This window comes from Prionailurus bengalensis, chromosome A3 (assembly GCF_016509475.1).
Source record: "Prionailurus bengalensis isolate Pbe53 chromosome A3, Fcat_Pben_1.1_paternal_pri, whole genome shotgun sequence".
NCBI lineage: Eukaryota > Metazoa > Chordata > Mammalia > Carnivora > Felidae > Prionailurus > Prionailurus bengalensis.
The window spans coordinates 82,516,433-82,533,282 of NC_057354.1; the positions used below are offsets into that span (position 1 = coordinate 82,516,433).

A 16,850-nucleotide genomic window follows, 5' to 3' on the forward strand; every position below is an offset into this window, starting at 1 on the left:
TGTCTTTCTTAAAACATATGTGTCTGGGGTATGGGATAGAGGTGAATAAATGGTAGATAAAATAGAGAAATAAAAAACAAATGACAAACTTTAAAATATAATTCCTATAATACGGATTTTATCTTGAAAATATACCTTATGACCTAGGTGGCTTTTTAAAAGTTTTACTGATATACAATAAATGCACAGATTTAAAATGTATAATTTGGTAAGTTCTGACGTATGTATATCTCCCTGAAACCATCACAGCAATCAAGAAAATGAACACAACTATCCTAGGTGGCCTCTGAATCAAATAGAAGTGTGATGATTCTTGCCCAGATATAGTTTTCAGGAAAAGAAATCCTTCAAAGAAATTGTTATTGAAACAACAACAACCACCACCACAAAGAAATCTATATACAAGTGTCCAAATATTTTCATCAACAGACAAAATACACATTGAGGCTTTGGATTTTTTTTCCCCCAATTTAAATCTAAAAGACAACAATGGATGTCATTCTATCTTAGATTTAGGCCCAAATAAACAAACAAATATACTCTAAAAACAAAGAGACTCTTAATACTTTCAAATGTCCAGGGAAATGAAAACAAAAGTCATGGGCACACAGCATTGTTTGAGAATTTAAATACACACACATATCAGGAATTTTGGCTAATTGTGAAGCAAAATAATTTAGAAAGATTGTATCTACATATTATAGCAATGCAGACTTCCTAAATTTGGCAAATTAGCCCGTCTCACAGGCAGGGCTGTTTCAGGCAAAACTAAGGAAGAAAGAGTGCTCTCCAGTAACCGCCAAAAGGCTCTTTCCTCCCTTCTTGGTGCTTCTTCTGTTTCTCAGGGAACACCCCTTCTTTACAGGACCCTCGTTAATATATCAGTCCTCCCAAACCTATGGAATAATTTTTGGCCTCAAGAACCTGAACCATGTCCATGGTGTGTCTATATACATTCCATTCTCAAGTGCAGAGTTTCTGCTTCCAGCAGGCATAGCTAGTGAATGCAGTAAACGGCTAGGATGTATGCTCTATTCCCTTTCCTTCCCCTTCCTTGCTGAGCAGTTGCAGTAGCTGGAAAGGGGACTTCACTACCCTCAGGTGCCTAAGGCACAAAGAAGGCCTGCTAACCATCTTTGCCCAAAGTGAACAGAAAAGATGGATTCCCATGAAGACGAGCCAGGCATGTCCACTTGACCTAGGACTCAGCTTACTGTAGCAGCCTACAACAGACTTCCCATCAAGCTAAACCCCATATTGCCTAATACAAGAGATTTAATTTTCATGTGGGGATCTTCTGTCTCCCCAAATGGACTGTGAACACCGTTATGAACAGGTGTGATGTCTTACTGGTCTCTGATACCCCCAAGTACTTGGGACATGTATTAAGTATTTATGAATAAAAATTTAAAAATAAAAATCATTGCAATAGATTATATCATACTAATGCTATTTGTACTGTAAAAACACTTAGATATATCTACTTTAATATCTGAGCTGGAAAGGTACACTTGAGGGTTTTGTTTGTTTAGGAAATTACATGGTTTTGACAATCATGGAAACAAAAAATTAGTTCTTTACATATACTAGACAAAGCAAACTTAAGATTTTCTTGTTAATTGTGCAATATAGCCAAGATGACTACATTGCCATTGTGCAATTTTCAGTGTTACACATTTTTTTCAGGCTCTGTCACAAAGAAAACAAAGCAAAGGGAGAAAACAACTTTAAAAGTATAAAGAAAACCAAGGAGAAATTTCAAACAGTATCCACTGTTAGGTTTCCCAGGGTTCATAAATGAGGATGATTTCATGATTTCTAGTGGAAACATCCAACAACATTTTAGGTGTTTAATATTTCAACTCAAACTCAAATTGCACATTCAAATGGAGTTTCGCTTTAGGAGTTAGGATTCCTTTTTTTTTTTTTTAATGTTTGTTTATTTATTTTAAGAGAGTGAACGGAAGCAGAGGAGGGGCAGAGAGAGAGGGGAAGAGAGAGAATCCCAAGCAGCCTCCATGCCCAGCACAGAGCAACAACATGGGGCTTGATGCCACAACTGTGAGATCATGACCTGAGCCGAAATGAAGAGTTGGACGTTCAACCGACTGAGCCACCCAGGCAGCCTCAGGATTCTTTTATACCAAGTCGAAGGATATAAAATCCATACAAAGGAATCTTACTTTTTTTTCCAATCGTTATTACACAATGTTTAGTTATGACTACTTCACATAGTAAATAAAAAGCTCTATACACACCAGAATGGTTTGGAATGTAATTCCTACAAGGATGAGAATATTTGTCTCTTTTCTCCACTGCTGTAATATATGTGCCTAGTAAAAGTAGCTGGCACATAGTAAGTGTTCAATAAATATCTGCTGAATGAACTGAATAAATGAATAAATAGAAGCTAGGAATGAGATAGAGGTGGACAAAAAAAAATCAAGTTTTTTCTATGAGGTACAGATTTCATAAAATGCAATTTCTGGAAAACTCTCTTATTTAATCAACTCTAAAATGCAGTTTATCTAATCTTATATTTTAATTGTTTAAATAAAAAGTAACAATGGTCTGCTTGTTTTCTAAATCAAAAGGAGGAGTCATTTTGTTTAATCAAACTGAAAGGTTTCCTACTACTGATGTCTGAATAATGTCAGGTATTTAGAGAAACTATTAAACATTCACTCCAAATCAATGGATTTGGGTCCTTAGGAAACTTTCTACTCAAGGGATTTTTATGTAAATCTTTTTTGTTTAAAAATACATATTCATTTTCATACCCTTTGATTTTCTGGGTGAAAAGAACCCTTAAAATCAAAACAAAAGTTAACTCAAAGGGATACATTTCATTTGAGTTGAAGCCATGGAAGACAATAAAGCTGATGGTTACTTTACTAGGAACCATTAATCATTCAACAATGGTGAACCCTGGAAAACCTCACAGTGGACATGGTCTGATGTTCTGTCTGGTTTTAAGGAGTTAACAACAAAACAAAACAAAACAAAGGAGCTGCTCTTCCCGTCTAACTGGATGTTCTCAGGCCAGCCACCCCCGAGGTGGTCAGGTGGCGAAGGTCATTGCTGAGACAGCTCCAGGACTCGCCAGCGCACTGGGTGCGGAGAGGAAGGAACACAACAAAGCTTGGATGTTTAGATGTTTCAAGGTAACGTGGACAGAAAAATGCTGTGGGTATCCTCCAATGAAAGAAATTAGTAGAAAAATAGTAAATAATGAACACATCACAGTTTTCCCTTTTCACCATCCCACATAAACTAAAACTTGGTTTTAGGTTTACAAAATGGCCCCTGAAGTTTTGCATAGATAAGATGATCAGAGAGCTCCTCTGCTGAGATAAGGCAAATTTTATAGAGAGAAAATTTTACATTTTGCCTCAGTCTCATAAGAGCAGACTGAACCAAGTGAAAACCCCTACTCCATACCTTATGCAGAGGCAAAGGCAAAAGAGAGCTAAAGAAAAAAACGTGCTGTGATGGGGGAAAAGAAAACAGATGCAAAAAGAAGACAGAGCAAATAAGAAAGATGCTGCATTAAAAGACACACAAACTCGTGTGGAAACACTAAGAAAATTGAAAACAATGGTAGAACAAAGGGAAGGGGGTTGCGAAAAACAGATCAAGTTTAAATAAAGGATGGACTGTTTTAATCATTTTATTTAATATGTTAAAAGTAAACGTTCAGTACTACAGAGTTATACAGACCACCACCCAAGATTACAAACATCAATGTAGACTTTAAATTCAAAAGTGGAAAAGAAATCTGATCGTTCCAAGTTTCCATCAGTTGGAAGCTGAACAATAAGGACAAAAAGACAATATATTTTTAAAAGTTGCTTTCTACTTAACAACCTTGCATTTGAGGACCATTGTTCCCTATACTTAATATTAAATGGGATGAATAATATTTCTCGTATGTGCCACTCATCTGAATAGGTCTTACTCTGAGTACACTAGAATTTCATTTCCACTTAAAAAAGTGACATCGTGAGGTTGTGACAACTCTTCTCTAATAACCAGAGAGGAAACGCTAAATTCAAAGAAACTTACATAATGTGTTAACTCCAGCTTTTGACTTTTAAAGACTGTTAACTCACTTTTAGGGACAAGAGGGGAAAAAAAACTACTTCCATAAAATACAGCCTTTCCACGTGTGTCTTCACTCACCTTCCTAAATCAAAGATTAGCTGGAATACAAGAAATCTTCCAGGCCAGTATACATATTCTGAATTGTGCACATTTCACTGCATTCGAGGTATAAATTAAATGAGCAAGGGAGGGGTCCTACAGCCGAGTAAACCTTTTGAAATTTAAAAGTAAATAATGTGATTAATTTTTCCCTTTGGATATACTTCTAATGGAATCTGATGTATCTGAACTTTTTTTTTCCTGAAATGCACGTGCAGGTTTTACAAGTTTTAACCTAATAAAATGTGTTATCTTCTCAATACGTAGTTTATTCTTCAGCATCAACATCTGCTATAACCCAGGATAAAACAAAACTCGGTGTTAACATTAAAGTCCCATTCAATTAAACCAAAGTTCCTTGCCTCTTTAGGAGTTACCTTACATAATCTTGTGAACACACCAATAAGAAGTCTCTTCAAATATAAAGTTAAAAGGAAAAACGCCCTTCAGACAAACAAGCTAAAAGGTTACAATTTTTAAATAATGATAAACAAATATCCATTTCTAAATCCTAATGTTTATTTTGTATTTGCTTGCAACTTGTCCTTCTCTAATGCTTTCAAAAAGCACTTATAACCCCTGCAACGTTCTCTCTGAGTGAGGGCAGGGTAACTGCCTTCTGTCTTCCCGCTGAAAGGATAAGAACGTGAACAGTAGTGGAAATGAAGTGTACCGCTCAAGGTCACGTGCCAATCAGTAGCACTGCTCAGTCTAGAACTCCATGGACCTCGATTCTAAGTTTGTCAATAGATAATGCATATATTATTTTCCTCTCCTTTGGATCATTGACAAAGCACACAGTTAAGCATTTTCCTAATGTTAGAGGACAAGGATAGAAATCACAAGTCCTAAAAGTTATTTCTCTCTTTCCTCTTCTTTCCATGCAATTCTTCATCAGAAACACTGCTTCTTCAAAAGTTGGAGACATCACATACATCTGTAAAATGCTAATCAATATTCCAATGCCTTCACAGCAGTGTTAAAGAAAAGAGATATGAGGTGCGGAAACAATGTCATGCTAAAATGTGTCAAGTGAAAACAAACTACTTTGCATCTCACAGACCAGACCCTTAAGTGTAGTTTCTAAGTGCCCATAACTTAATGTTTTTAAGTTCCATCTGAGATTGGTTGCTTTAAAAATATATGAACAAAAAAGGGCAAGTTTACTAAATTGTTTTAGCCAATAAAAATGCAATATATTCAACTAAATTGGGTAACTGAACAAAGGATCCACATTGTAGTAGATGGTTCACATTTTTGAAAAGTTTTAACAATGTTATGAAACACTATACACTTCTGAGTAGATTAGTATTCAGATTTCTTTGCTGAGGATATCTCTTTCATGAAAGCTATTTCTTGCATTTTATAATTTCAGAGAGCACAGTAATTAAACTGCATTATATTGACAGGTAAAACAGAATGATTCTATAAATGAAGCAGCTGGAAGGTCCCATCAATTTTGCTTATTTAAAAAAATATATTCTCCCATTGTGTAATGCCTATTAAATGTGCAGTCAGGTTTAAAGTTTAAGTGTTTTACCTCCTAATTACATATACCTCCTTTATGATTCCTGTTACACTATTTACTACAACTATTTCAAAAGTTAATTATTTATTAAGACTGCTCAAGAGGGGCGCCTGGGTGGCGCAGTCAGTTAAGCGTACGACTTCAGCCAGGTCACAATCTCGCGGTCCGTGAGTTCGAGCCCCGCGTCAGGCTCTGGGCTGATGGCTCAGAGCCTGGAGCCTGTTTCCGATTCTGTGTCTCCCTCTCTCTCTGCCCCTCCCCCATTCATGCTCTGTCTCTCTCTGTCCCGAAAAATAAATAAACGTTGCAAAAAAAAATTTAAAAAAAAGACTGCTCAAGAGAAAGAGTCTCACTCTTGAATGGAAAGAGAAATAAAGCTTTGGTCCTTAAGGAAATGATACTACTTTATTTTCACAGTGTTGACTTGAAAATTTTTCTTTATTATTATTAATTCTGAAGCCAATAACAACATCACATCATCATCTGGGACATCCAAATTAGAATCTGTATAATTCATGTTAATTGCAATGACATCCAACTTAGTGGCAGGAAAGTGTGGGAGTCAGAAAGTTTTACAATAAAAAATGGACATGTCAGATAACAAAGAAAGATATTCAATATGTACTTTTCAGACTATTTTAAGTTTAATTTTCAAAATGAGAAATGTTTCCTTAATAAAACATAAGTTTTACTATAATTCCCCTTATTTACTCTCGTTACAAAAATAATAAGAATGTAAAAATTCAATTCAGCAATACTAATAATAGCATTCTCCACAGTATCACTTATAATGTCATTCAACTACTCATAAACAACTTGAGAATAACAGTATTTAATTCACTATACAGCATTCATTAAGCTTCTTTATATATCCAACACTCTGCTAGGCACCAGAGATTAAATTATGAATGATACACTATTCTTACCCTCAAAGAGCTTTTTCTGTTTAGTAGAGGAGAAAATCACAGGTAGCAGCAAATGTGTGATAGGTACCATTATAAGAGAGTTTTACAGTCTGTTATACAGTCATACAGTCATACAGTCTGTTATGTATATTTAAATGAAAGAGCGATCAACTCATCTAATAACTAAATTTCATAAAGACTCATATAAACTCTGGTTTAAAAGTATAAATTCAATTAACATCATGCATATGGATAGGAATTCTGCATATTTCATGATGGCTATAATTCTCTATCGTTACCAAAATTTATTTCTTTTTAAATTTTTTTTTTTAACCTTTATTTATTTTTGAGACACAGAGAGACAGAGCATGAACGGGGGAGGGTCAGAGAGAGAGAGACACAGAATCTGAAACAGGCTCCAGGCTCTGAGCTGTCAGCACAGAGCCCGACGCACGGACTGCGAGATCATGACCTGAGCCGAAGTCGGACGCTTAACTGACCGAGCCACCCAGGCGCCCCACCAAAATTTATTTCTAAAAAATATAGTCATCCATGGTTCAAGACAGACAAGAAACACTACACAGAATTAAATTCGAAAAGATGTACCAAACACTAGTCAAGATCTTTGAATATATGAATTCATTCCGACCTCACAATAACCCTATGAAGCAAATGCTTCTATTATTCCCATTTTACAGATGAGGCATCTGAAGTTCACTTGACCCTGGTCACAAAGATAACAAGAGGAAATTCTGGGACCTGAACTAAAGTGTGGTTCTGAAGGCCATACTCTCAATTTCTACACTAGACATCCTCACTGCAGATGGTGATGATGAGGGACAACACCCAACACTCTGTGACAGGCACTCTCTTATTTACCTTTACAGCAACCCTTTGAGGAAAAGTCCTCCTTTCCATTTACAAAAGAAAACCGGCACAGACCGGGTTTGAAACTTGCCCAAGGTCAGACAGCCCTCAAGGGTAGGCGGCAAGATTCAAACGCAGGCGGCACAGCTCCACCGCGCTATGAGGTCTCTCAGTGATTCAGTCTTAGATTCAAGAAAAGGGCCCCAAGAAGAAATTTATTAAACAATTCCAAAAGGCTTTGTATAAGTCTTCCTGAAGCACTTTGCAAGGTTGTGGGGCTTATGACAAGCACTTCCTTACGACAGCATTTACATTTGAGTCAACATTACTACTTTGGGTTGATCATAAACACATTTCTGCTCTTTAAAAAGAAATCTCTGTAGAAACTTGGCAGATTTCAGTACAGGAACAATCTATTCTTTAAAATTAAATTTAGTAACAACTTATTCTGGTTAGTCTGAAAGAGAAGGAGAGAATGAACTACTAAGAGGCCTTTCTTATACTTCAATATTTCAAAATATGTTTGGTTTGGCCTAATTTGAATCTTGTGGACAACTAGACCAGACCTTGATTCAAAAAAGGTACTACCATTTTTAAACAGGCTGAATTCTCAAAAGTGACCTCAGATGCCAATTCAGAGTAACTATTTTTCATAATTTTTCTTCTATCTCAAATTAAATATTAAAGATCCATAAGGCAAGATTCTCATAAAGCACACATGGGCAGCAGGTAGGTGTACCTTTGAACCACCCACAACCAAGAAACCAATTAAATTTTACAAAATTCCATAGCATGACATTGTTTAAGAGCAATCAAGTATACAAAAGACAGATATCAAAAGAAAAAAAATCCATATTTATCCCACTGTGCCCAGTGCCTGAGAAATAAAAAATTCTGTGTTGTATGCCTCGCTTGAATAGAGGGGAGAGAAAGATGAAGTGTCAAGCTGGATTTCCACCTTACCTTGCACTCCTCCAACAGGTTCAAAGACTTCATAGTCTTTAATACCGAAATCATTTTTTTTTTCAAAAGGGAACCCATAAAACTATTTTAAAATAAAAATACTAAGCCAGGCCACTAGACAACCTGTCTTCCCTTGCTCTATCCCCACACATCCAAAATAAAAATACCTTTTGCTTTGCCTTCATTAAATAAAAGTTTAACTTTGATTTAGAGTAAAATGTACCCATTAGACGTTTTACACTTTTTGCAGGTTATAGAGTCTATTAGATCCCATCGCTGACTATTACCGCTCACTAAGCATCCTAAGACAGAAAACATGCCATTACCGCTCATTTTATAAGCGTTATAATGCCCCGATGGTGGAAGTCTGGCAATACCTAGAAATACAGCAAGGCTGGTGAATAAGGAGTCGAGGGGCGGGGGAAGAGAGAGCGAGGGAGGGAGGCAGTCGCCACCTCAAATCCACGCCGGACCAGGAACCTCCAGCCCACAACGTGATCCCTGCCCTCCTCAAAGTGGACCGGCTACATCTTAACAGATTCCCCCCCCTCCCCCCCCCCAAAAAAAAAACCCCAACACGGTACTCACCCTTCTGCGAAGAAGTCGGCACCGGGTCCAGCTCCGAGTGGGTCGGGGTGGCAGCGAGGGAGGGGACGTCTGGGCAGTGGGCGGGGGGTGTCGGTGCGTCACTCGAGTGCAGGACGGTGAGTTCGAGGGGTGGGAGCGGAGAGGAACAGGGCAATCAAGTCACGGCCGAAAAAGGAGGAGAAACGGGGGTGGGGGTGGAGAGCCCCTTCCCTAAAATAAACCCACCGGCTCCTGCGACCCCTTACCCCAGGGAGGGAAAATAAATCAGGGGAAATAATAGACTGACAAATTTCTAAAACGACGAGGAGCGGGGAACAGACTTTAATTTAAAGGGGGGAAATTGAGCGAGGGCTGGAGGGGAGATAGAGAGAAGTGGCTCTGGATCTATCCCATGCCTTTGCAGTCCCCAAGCAGAGGAGGCTGGCAGAGGGGAAGTTGCAGCGGCTCCTGAGGAGAGGGAGGAGGAGGAGGAGGTGGAGGAGGAGGAGGAGGAGGAGGAGGTTACACCGTAACAAGTACAGACAGACAGCCATGGATCAGAGGGGCGCTGCGAGCAGGGGCGGCCGCGGCGGGGCGAGCGGCGGCGGCGGCGGCGGCAGCACCCCCTGCTCGGCTCGCTCGAGACATTTAATTGGATTGATGGGTTGTGCAGTGACTCACAGACTTTACAGAGTCGTACAGCAGTCCCCGCCCAGCTGGACAGGGGAGATGCGGCGGGGACGGGCGGGGAAAGGGGGCCGAAGAAGAGCCGGGAGGGGAGGAGGCGACTGAGAGGGCGAGGCGTTGGGGGGGCGGGGAGCGGAGCGGAGCAAGTGGCGAATGGCAAATCCCGCCGCTCCGACGGGCGTGGGCGTCGGCCAATCACGACGCGGCTCCATAGGCGGCTGGCTTCGCCCCTGGCCCAATGAGTCTTCTAAGGACACTGCCGCGAACGGGGCGGGGGAAGTGGAGTGGGGGGTGGGGAGAGGTGGGTGGACGTTGAAGTGGGGGGTGGAGGGAAAGATGAGGCGCCGGAGACCGGCGGAGTCACTCTGCCCTCCTAGCTCCAGAAGTGCGTCTTCCGCCAATCCGAAGGCTGCGTGGGGGTGATGGACGCAAGCGTGTGACCAATGAGGAGGAGAAGGTGCCGCCCCGAGCCGGAGGGGAAGGAGTGGGCGGGCCAACGCCTTCCCCTCCCTCCCGCTCGGTTCGGGTCAGTCACGCAAATAACAGTGTGAGGGCTGGGGCTGCGCGGGGGGGCGGCGGAGGGGCCGCGCTGCTGGCGGCGTGACAGCGAAAGGGACTGGCTGTGCTGCCGACTCCGCACCGGCAGGAGGAGGCGGCGGCGGAGGCTGGCTCCTTACTCAGCTTGCAGGCTGCTGCTGCTCATCTCCTCTGCCTTGTGCTGCCGGAGAGCCCCTGAGGTCGAACTCCACTCCCGAGGGGCAACCAGATGTGGAGTGAATCTGATCAAAACTTTGCTCCACATCCCTTGCAGTGCCCACTCTGAAAGACAGCTCCTTGTGACGTCCTGTGGGGCTGGGATCTGGGATCTGAGGAAGCTGGAAGCCAGAGACCCGAGGCTTGGCGAAGGCATGAGCGAGCCTCTTTGCTTGCCTGTTTTCTGGGGAAGTCAGGGTAGGGTGTGGACAGGTTGAAACAGCTCCCGAATACATACCATTTCTTTACTGATCTTCTGGAAAAGGCACTTCTTAACCTGGCAGGAGCGAAACTGTATGGGCTCTGCTTTTTAAGTATGTGTCTATGCCTTACCTTCCCTCCCGCACTACTCTTTCTCCCACTTCTCTGCCCACCCTCCTCACCTGGTACCCTGATGGCAATGCTGGGAAGCTCTCACTGCTGGATCTTAACGCTGCTCATTCTCCGGAGCTATGGCTTTTTCTCAAATTTCTTGCCTAGTGTCCAATAATCATTATACGGACCTTAACAGTTTCTACGCACTTTTACTTGGAAGTAACTTTAATTACCGGTAAACCTGAATAGAGATGCTCACAAAAGCAAAACATTGGCAAAAATCCACCTTGCCCACAAGGTGCATTTCTGTGCATTATTTGAAATGTACGCTAATTGCTTCCCATCAAGAAACCAAGGAAAGGCAAATTATATATTGCATTCCTACAAAAATATTTTCAAATCCGCTTAGAATACCCCATACCCATTTTTCATAGACAAGTAAACTAGAGAGACCTAAGGGTTGATTTGGGGTCTTCAAGCGAGAAAGGTAGTTGTTGCTGCTGTTTTTCATAATTATAAGATTAAAGCCTACAGCGGTCTGAAATTCAGAGGACAGATAATACGTGAACACAAAGGCTTACTCTAGCCATGTTGAGGCTTTCTTTGATTATTGTCATTTTAAGGTACTGATCCTTCCCCTGAGCCCTAGTTGTGATACTCAGCCTGACACGTCTTCTCTCTTCTCAGATTTTAGTCCTACTCCATGATTTCAGCCTGTAGACCTGAGTCCTGGTGAAAGTGTTATCTTACATACTGTGGAGGGTACTAATAACACAGAAGAAGATTTTGAGTCTAGACATACACTAGGATCTTCCAGAGGATTCCAAATACCCAGGTTTAGCATCCTGTGGTGGAAGTTGCCCTCTTGTCAGTTGTTATTGGCATGGCTTCAATGTCTAACATGTGTCATTTTCTAATTCTGTGCTCTCTCAATTCCAGTATTTCTTAAATGATTGTCTAAGGCCCACCCAGATTACTGGGTCTGCACTCAGATCTATTGAATGATCATTTCTGTAGGTAGGACCTGGACATCTGCTATTTAAACAAATACCCCAGGTGACTTAAATAAATATTAAAATATCAAAATAAACATTTGATTTGAGAACCCCTATGTATTCCTTCCTTTTGAAAATTAGAGAACTCGTATTTGATTTTTTCCCTTATTTTCCTTTTTCACACACATCTATTTCCTTTCTCCTATATCTTTCCTAGTTCTTATTTTTATGATGACTTCCTTTTCTAAATCTCTTGTACACAGGTCTGTGTTATACTGGCAGCATGATCCCTAAAAAGGAGGTTGAAGCTGGCAAATTGTCTTTCATAAATATCATAAGCATACCTTATAACACTTAAAAGTATAGGGAAGTCAAATAATTTTATAACCTTAAAAATATCACTGTAATCAATCTTGTGTATGAACCTACAGTATGTGTGAAACTTACTAGTTTATAGTTTCAAAGTACACAGAGATAGAATTTTTCATAGGTACAGGGTCACATTTCAAAATTCAAATTTCGCCATACAAAAAATATTTTTATGTTGTTACCATAATTTTTCTTCTAACCAGTGGAGTGAAACTAATGACGTACCAACAACTTACAATTGTTGTGATAATTACAACAAAAAAGTACCGTATGAGATTTTTGTTGCGTCAAGGAGCTTATAATCTAATTAAGAGGCTCAAAAGTACACACAGGCAACATTTAAATAGGAACCTGAGGAAAAGTCTAGGAAGACTTCAAATGTGTTTGTCACAGATAAGCAGGACTGAGTTCATTTTTATCTAGTTTTCCTTTTGCTTACTTATCTGTCCTTTTCAATCTGTTATGAGTCACATGCATAATTTTTTAAATCTAAAATCAGAAAGTATCCAAGAAATATGTGATTACAATATAGATCTCTTTTACTCTTATTTACTTATTTATGTGATTGTAGCTGATCTCAATTAAATTATAAGCTCTTTTTTTAGTTAGTTTGAATATATATTACCCACATGGATCAGGAAGAAAAGCATATCCTTTATGTTTTTGGATAAAGGATAGAGAATTCAAACCAGGCCTCACAGAATTCGCACAGATAGACACTAGACAAACATGAGCTCACAATCCAAATTACAAAACAAATGAAGAAAAAAGCTATCATGAGCAAAAGGAAGCAATTCTCAATTTAAATTAATTTGAATCTAGATTCTAAATTCTAATTCTAAAAGGATAGTTTATGAATAATATAGACCCATTTCACTTATCAACGTAAGCACAAAAATTCTAAATAAAATACTAGCTAACCAAATCCAACATGCCTACTTCTGTGAACTAAGAGAAACGTTGAGTCTCATTTTTCTATCTGTATTTAGATATCTATTTAGCTACCTATCTAGCCATCTACATGAAGAATATTACATCAAGTAGAGTTTATTCCAGAAACTCAAGCATGATTTAACATCAGAAAGCCTACCGGTAATTCATCTCAAAAAGACTCAGAGTGAAAAAGCATTTGAGAAAGTGTATCGCTTATTATTAATAAGAACTTCTAGAAAATTAGGAATAGGAAGAAATTAACTTTATGAAGAACCAAAATGTACAGAAAACTCTTACTAATTAATAGATTTACTTAAAACACATTCCATTTAAGTGTGGGATCAAGACAAAGTTGCCACTGCTATTTAACATGATACTGAAAATCCTGGTTAACAGGGTAAGATTTGTAGAAGGAAGAAGAAATTAAATAGAGAAATCCAAAGGAAAAAGATAAAACTGGGATTGCTTGTAGTAACTTGACCAACCATATAAAACACCAAACAAAAACTAGCTATTAGAAGTAATCAGAGAGGGGTCTCTGAGTGGCTCAGTCGGTTAAGTGTCTGACTCTTGATTTTGGCTCAGATCATGATCTCATAGTTCGTGAGTTTGAGCCACACTGGGTTCTGTGCTAACAGTGCAGAGCCTGCTTGGGATTCTGTCTCTCTCTCTCTCTCTCTCTCTCTCTGTCTCTCTCTCTCTCTCTGCCACTCTTCCATGCACATGCTCTCTCTCTCTCTCTCTCTCTCTCAAAATAAATAAACTTTTTTTTGATGTTTATTTATTTTTGAGAGAAAGAGGGAGCACGAGTGGAGGGAGGGGCAGAGAGAGAGGGGGACACAGAATCTGAAGCAAGCTCCTGGCTCTGAGCTGTCAGCACAGAGCCTGACGTGAGGCTTGAACCCATGAACCACAACATCATGACCTGAGCCGAAGTCGGATGCTTAACCGACTGAGCCACCCAGGGTCCCCAATAAATAAACATTTTTTTAAAAAGGGAATAATCTGAGAAATCAGCGAAGTGAAGATACACTTTTCTCCCTTTCTTCCACAGCACTATGCTTTGTTTAGATGGCACATAGCCAGCCAGAACAAACACAGCATTGGGCAGCATCTCTTATGCTAAGTATTCCCATGTTCCAGGCAATAGGTTAAAAGTGGAATGGTGTGTAAGTCCTAAGAGGGAGAGGGTATGCCTCATCCTTTTTTCTGTCATCTGAAATGAAGACATAATGGCTGGAGCTTCAGCAGTTATCTTACACCATGAGCTGACCTTGGGTATGGAAGACACACACAGTGGAGCAACAAGACAGAAGGCATCTGCTATACCTGCACTAGCCTTAAAGTATCTACCTCAAGTCTTCTTGAAATTCCTGAATCAACCTCTAATTCATGCTACTGTTATCTTAGATTGTGTGTGTGTGTGTGTGTGTGTGTGTGTGTGTGTTGTGATGTACTTATAGCCAAACCCAATCCTAACTGATACAAGATCCCCAAATACCAATGGAATTCATGAAAACCAGAAGTATTCCTACAAGCCAGTACTAACAAACTAGAAAGGAAGATACTATTTACAATAGTAAAGTCTCTAGCAATTAACCTAAGAAAACGCACAAAGCCTTTATGGAAAAAAAAAATGTTAACTCTGTTGATAGACTTCAAAGAAGACCTAAATAGGGTTATATATAATGTTTGTGGATAGGATGATAACATTATTAAGATACCAGTGATATCTGGGCACCTGGGTGGCTCAGTCCGTTAAGCGTCCAACTTCACCTCAAGTCTTAATCTCACAGTTCGTGAGTTCGAGCCTTACATCAGGCTCGCTGCTGTCAGCACAGAGCCTGCTACGGATCCTCTTTCCCTCTCCCTCTCTGCCCCTTCCCAACTCTCTCGTGCATACTCTCTCTCTCTCTCAAAAATAAATAAAACATTAAAAAATATATTTAAAAAAGATATCAATGATCTCAAAATTTATTCACAAATTCAATGCAAACTATTCAAACTTGTAGCAGGAGTGGAGGAATTCAAACGTTTTAAAATGCATATGGAGGGGCACCTGGCTGGCTCAGTAGGTAAAGCATGCAATTCTTGATCTCAGGGTCATGAGTTCGAGCCTCTTGTTGGGTGTGGAGCCTACTTAAAATAGAAAATAAATTAATTAAAATGCATATGGAAGACTAAATTCCGTATAATCTGGTCATTTTTTTAAGTTTATTTATTTATTTTGAGGTGGGTGGGCAAGTAGAGGAAGGAGAGAATCCCAAGCAGGCTCTGCACTCATAGTCCCTGATGCAGGGCTTGAACTCATGAACCATGAGATCATGAACTGAGCCAAAGCTGGACGTTTAACCAACTGAGCCACCCAGGCAGAAAATCAGAGGGGAAATTTACCCTCCCATATAGTAAGACATATTCTAAGTGACAGTAACAGACTTGTAGAACAGTGGAACAGAATAGAGAACTCAGAAACAAACCATCTACCTATGAGAGTTTGGTATATGATAATGGTGACATCACAAATCCTTGAGGAAATCATGTTGAGATAGCCAACTATTGCTGCAATAATAATACTCCATAACAGAGAACCAGAGAACCAGTGGCTTACTTACAGCCATTTGTGTTTTCTCCTTCATGGGTCTGTGTGTGACCTGAGATTTGCTGATCTCATCTGGATTCATCAAGGCTTAATTGGCCTCCACCAAATTCTCTGGGCTTAGCTCCAGGACACAGGTTAAGTTCAGGTCTCCATCACATGTCTCATTCTGGCAATTACAGAAGCTCAAGAGGTGAAGCCAAGTCACTCAAACACATTTAATACCTTTGCTCCCATCACATATTCTAACATTCCATTGGCCAAATAAGTCACATGGCCAAGTCCGACATCAATAGTGGAAGGTCCTACAAAATCACATGGAAAAGGTCATGGGTATATAATTCAATAGCAAGGAAGACATGAAGGATTGAGAACAATAATCCAATCCAATGCAGAGGTTTTGTTTGGTAGGTAATTTCAGGAAAATTGGTTCACCGTGGAGAAAAATAAAGTTGCATCCATAGCTCATACTATATGCAAAGGTGAGCTCTTGATGAATTAAAAAAAAAATAACACTAAAAAGGGAAGGGAAAACTGGTAGGCTAATAGATATTAAAAATAGAATAGCTTTGGAGTCTTGAGATAGGAAAAGTCTACTCAAATGTGACTCTAAACGCATAAACCATAAAACCAAAAGAACGATGAACTTGACTGCATCAAAATTAAAGTTTTCTGTTCAACAGAAACATCATAGACAATTTAAGAGACAGCTGATAGATTGAGAGGTATTTCCAAAGCCTAAAATGAACAAAAGATTAATATCTAGAATATACTAGGAATTCTTGCAAATCATTGAGGGGAAAAAAAATAAATAGGAAACACAGTAGAAAAATAGCCAAAGGATATGAACAGGCAAATTTACAGAAGGGAACTCTGAGAAGATGAAGAGATATACAACCTCCCTTATAATCAGATAGATGCATATTAAAACAACAGGACACTTCTTTCTTTACATCCACAAACTGGACAAAAATGTGAAAGGTGGATAACACGAAGTGTTGGCTAGGATGAGAGAGAGTATGAACCCTTGTATATTGCTGTTTGGACTTAAGCCCTGGTACAGCCATTTTGGGGTCATCTGGCAATACTTAATGAAATGTAGCAAATGTTTTCCTGATGGCCCAACAGTTCCGCTCCTGGAGATATACACCACTAAGAAACTCTTGTAC

At 39.6% G+C, this 16,850-nt stretch overlaps 1 protein-coding gene across 1 annotated transcript in view; it reads right to left on the reverse strand.

Moving 5' to 3' along the window:
• Window positions 1-9,836, reverse strand: part of SERTAD2 (SERTA domain containing 2) — a 117,404-nt gene extending 107,568 nt beyond the window's left edge. The window contains exon 1 of the mRNA XM_043603513.1: window positions 9,055-9,836. The gene's annotated coding sequence lies outside the window, so the exon portion shown is untranslated. The remainder of the gene's footprint in view (window positions 1-9,054) is intronic.
• Window positions 9,837-16,850: the final 7,014 nt, after the last annotated feature.